A 5,073-nucleotide genomic window follows, 5' to 3' on the forward strand; every position below is an offset into this window, starting at 1 on the left:
GGAGAAAACAGACTTGAAAACAATTCGATGTGGTTTGGGGCAGGTGGGCGTACGGTGACTGGTGTGAAGGAAGGATCGGAGGGGTGGGGAAGGCAGACTGGACACTGGAGGCTGGATACATGAAAGGGGGTGGGGCACACCTATTCAGATACTCCAGAGAAGACATGAGAGGCTGAACTAGACTAGAACAAAGCACTAGGAATAGAAGGCAGTCTCAATGTATTTAAAAAGTCACTCAGGAGCTCATGGTTCAAAAGAAAGGCCAGTTTATCCAAGTTTCCACAAGGGAATGCTGGTCAAATTTGAACACAAGAGTGAAAATGTGGTCCTTTGGGCCTTTAGACCTAATCAGATCCCAAGTTATTGCACTTGCTCTCCAGTTCACCCCAGTCCTCACCACTCTCTAATACACACCAATTCGCTTAACTAACTGAAACCTTGTTCAAAATAACCATTCTTAAAATCACCCAGGTTTTTTGTTTGTTTTTTAAAGCACTTTGTCAAGTCCCAGAAAGAATCATTCTATTTGGGCCTGAAATGCCATTCTCTATGAGATTTTCACTCCTCTGTGTCCCAATAGCAATGTTGCGAAGCCTGTTTTCTACAATTTCCTTTACTATGTTTTAAGTCCCTAAATGTCTCTCATGCCAGCTCATGTTCAAAGTGTCTGAAATATAGGAGTATAAAGGGTTGAATGATGTTCAACACTAATCCACGCCACCCAAAAAAAGATTATGTCTACTCAGACCCTGTGAATATGATCTTTATTTGGAAAAGGGGTCTTTGAAGATGTAATGAAGTTAAGAGTTTCTACATGCGATCACCCAGGATTATCAAGTGAGCCCTAAGTCCAGTGACGTGCCCTGTGAGAGGCAGAAGACACAGCGGAGAAGGCCACGTGAAGACAGAGGCAGAGACTCAAGGACCCACAGCCACTAGAAGCTGGAAAAGGCAGGGAAGGATTCTGCCCTAGAGCCTTCAGAGGGTATACGACTCTGCCAGCACCTTGATTTCCAAACTCTGGCCTCCAGAGCGGTGGGCAAAGAAGTGTCTGCTGTTGTAAACCGCCCAGTTTGTGGTCGTTTGTTACGGCAGCCCTAGGACACACAAGGTGGTACTCAATGTATATTCCTTTAAACAGTCATTTGATACATCAAGTAGTCAGGGCTGAAGCTGCTCCTCAGGCCAGGGACTGCGAACTAAGAGAAGAAATTGTCAGCTCTTCAAAAATAAGGATGGTGGGGCGCCAGGTTGTAATCGGATGAGGGGCGCTCTTTCCAGTGTTGAGACTGGAGTGTCCCTGCCTTCCTCCAAGGCCGTCCAGAGGCACGGACCCAGGGAACCGAGCGCCCACCGGGAAATTCCTGAGTTGGTTCTTGCAGCTCCGAGGGTCCCTGTGCAATGGTTGGTGGTCCGATGTTGGTGTCCAAACTGGGGGGCCAGGGGAGCCTCTCTCCACGTGATGATGCCTAAGAAAAGCCACACCTGCAGAAACCATAATTATGGGTTTTGAAACACCTTTTTGTTCTCTGGGAAGTCCTCTTATTCTCCTACCCCCACTTTGATATGAGTCTCCTCCTGCACCCAACATGTAGCTTTCAAACACATGTTTCCGAAGCACGTCACTCAGAAAATCATGGAACTACTTGCACATTGTTCAGTGAAGAGTGAAAAGTAAATTTAAAATAGTATGTTGAGTTCAGTACCCCTTAAGAACATTAAATAGAGGTTAGATGGACAGTACTTACAATTAAAGGATAAAGGAACTGAAATAGGAACAGTGACTATTTCTGGGTAGTGAGATTTCTCTCTCTCTCTCTCTCTGACCAAATTTTTTCTATTATATAAAAACAACAAACATTTTAAAATAGAATGAAAACACAGAATAAGAGACATGACAGCTTGAGTATTCAGACGCTGAGGTGAGCATTGACCCAGGCGGTCGGTGTTGGCATGAGGGTTGCCCAGACTCTGAGTGCACAGGTTTCACCCACTGTGCAATGCAGCACAAGCCCCCGAGGGTGCAGAGGAAAGGCTGGGCTCTGGTCAGAAGTCTAAGCTGTGGACAAAGCAAACCTGACTGGGAATCCCAGACCTTGAGCAAAGATTTTAACCATTCAGATTAAATAAGATAGTGTATAAAAATCACCTGGCATAATATCTGATACATAATAAGCTTCAAATAAATATAAATAATCTATTAATTATCAATGTGTAGGTTATTCATATTCCCTCATAGACTATTAATTCATTTCATATTAAGATATGCAGAACACAATTGCAAAGGTAAATAATCAAAAGCTAAATATTACCCTAGTATTTCAGAGTAACTCATACTTTCAGTAATTTATATTCTTACTCTGGTCCTTGAGAATAGATATTTTCTAGCTGACCATGTAATTACATGAAATTATAATCAAACTTCAATTTATAAGAAGGTCTCTAGTTAGGCCTTTTATAATATTAGGCAAGAATAATATTTTTTAAAGATGTCCAGGCAGGTTCTTACATCGATCACCTAAGTGTTGTGCTTCAAGAATTAACAACTCTCCCCTTCGGTCCACTAATCTGCTCCACAGCCACAAAGGAGCAGCCACGTGTGAGTGGTCTCCATCCCCGCCGGCCAGGCCAGATCAGCAATGCCTGCTGGAAGCACTACGGCCTGGAACATGGCACCCAGCCTGATGGCCAGATGCCAAGTGAAAAGACCACTGTGGGGGGAGATGACTTCTTCAACACCTTCTTCAGTGAGACAGGCGCTGGCCAGCATATGCCCAGGGCAGTGTCTGGAGCCCTGGAACCCACAGTCATGGATGATGGACGTTCACACTGGCTCCTATCGCCAGCTCTTCCACCCTAAGCTGATTGCAGGCAAGAAAGATGCTGTCAACAACTATGCCTGTGGTGCTACACAACTGGCAAGGAGATCATTGACCTCGTCCTGGACTGAGGTTGGAAACTGGCTGACCAAGGCACAGGACTTGAGGGCTTCTTGGTTTCCACATCTGTGGTGCTAGACCTGGCTGTGGGCTCTCCTTCCTGCTGATGGAATGTCTTTCTGTGATTGTGACAATATGTCCAAGCTGGAGTTCATTTACCCAGCCCCACAGGTTTCCACGGCTGTAGTTGAGCCCCACAACTCATCCTACCACGCTGGGGCACTCTGATTGTACCTTCATGGTTGACAATGAGGCCATCTACAACATCTGTCATAGAACCCTAGACACTGGGCACCCAACCTACACTAACCTGAATAGGGTGACAGGTCCAATTGTGTCCTCCATCACTGCTTCCCCAGGTTTGATGGAGCCCTGAATGTTGATCAGACAGAATTCCAGACCAACCTGGTGCCCTATCCCTGCATCCACTTCCCTGTGGCCACATATGTCCCTGTCATCTCTGCTGAGAAAGTCCACCAGGAACAGCCTCTAGAGCAGAGGTCACCAGTGTGTGCTATGAGCCAGCCAACCAGGTGGTGAAATGTGACCCTCACCATGGTAAATACATGGCTTGCTGCCTGTTGTACTGAGATGACATGGTCCCCAAATATGTCAATTCTGCCATTGCCACCATCAAGACCAAGCGTACCATCCAGTGTGTGTTCTGTTGCCCCACTGGCTTCAAAGTTGGCATTAATTACCAGCCCCCCACTGTGGTACCAGGCGGAGACCTGGCCAAAGTACAGCGAGCTGTGTGCATGCTGAGCGACACCACAGCTACTGCTGAGGCCTGGGCTCGCCTGGACCTCAGGTTTGACCTGAGGTGTGCCCAGCATGCCTTTGTCCACTGGTATGTGGGTGAGGGCATGGAGGAAGGAGAGTCATCTGAGACCTGTGAGGACATGGCTGCCCTTGAGAAGGATTATGAGGAAGTTGGTGTGGATTCTGTTGAAGGAGAGGGTGAGGAAGGAGAGGAATAAAGTTAAAATGTCACAAAGGTGCTGTGGTCTGATCAGTTAATATGTATGGAGCAGTGTATACTCCAAGATATAATTATTGGCCTATGCTTTAAAACACAACACTTTGTTATAGACCCAACCTGTCCATTTCTCTGATGGGTTTGAATAAAGTATTTTCTGTCTTAAATGAAAAAATATAAAATAAAAGATGGAAAGCCCATAGCATTTTTCACTGAGGAACTTCTGAGCCTTTTAATGTAGTTCCTTAACTAATTTTACAAAGGAGAAACTGAAGACCGGTTGGTTAACTGATGTCCCCACAGCCTCCTAGTTAGATACAGGCAGGGAAGTCAGCCTTTGCATATCCTCAGGCAAGGTCTTTCCACTGGGCCATTTCTGTTTATCTCTGTCAGAGGTAAGCACTGTGCCCATTCTGTTGCTATAATACTGATAGGGATGAGGAACAGTCAATGCAGCTTCTTGGGGACAATTTATACTCAGACAAGGAAGTTAGTTACATGAAGTCAACCAAGACTTAGATGATTAATCGGTAAGCAAGTGAATAGTGAATCCATAAGAGGATTAGGTAAGTTTTTGATGATTGGTTTAATATTGCTTGAGAGGATTGAGTGAGATTAAATTACTAAAAGCTTTGTGATATCACTTGTTTTATTTTCATAGCATTGACATAGACATCTGCCTTAATTACTCACAGTGTCTCTCTTTTTTATACCTATTTAGGACATGTTTGCTAATGGGATTTTGCAGATATGCGACATATGAATTACCCTGAAGGAATAGTGGGGAGGATGGTGACACCATGACTATACATTTATTTATTCATCCTCCCTCTTATCATCAAAAGTAGTCTTCACATAGTCAAACACCAAGCCCTGAAGAAAAATGTGTGAAAGAAAGGAGATTTCATCAAAGGAAACATGTTTGTCTAGTAATAAACGTAGGTTTATTTAGATGATGTTAGGAGCAACTTTTCCTGGTCTCAGTAACGTGAGACCAGTGTTGGGATCAGGAAAGCACTAAGACCCCTCATTTTAAAGAGAGGGCCCCAAAATTGCACCAGAAAAATTCTTCTGAGGCTTACAAAGAAGGCAGAAAAACCAGTGTTAGTCTTATGAGCTACTACCCGACTCCCTCACCTCAGCCTTCCCTTCCTC

The 5,073-nt window shown here is 44.7% G+C and overlaps 1 pseudogene; it reads left to right on the forward strand.

The window, feature by feature from the left end:
* Positions 1-2,614: 2,614 nt before the first annotated feature.
* LOC118641693 lies at positions 2,615-3,919 on the forward strand (annotated as a pseudogene).
* Positions 3,920-5,073: the final 1,154 nt, after the last annotated feature.

Source organism: Molossus molossus, unplaced genomic scaffold (genome assembly GCF_014108415.1).
Source record: "Molossus molossus isolate mMolMol1 unplaced genomic scaffold, mMolMol1.p scaffold_m16_p_3, whole genome shotgun sequence".
Classification (NCBI taxonomy): Eukaryota; Metazoa; Chordata; class Mammalia; order Chiroptera; family Molossidae; genus Molossus; species Molossus molossus.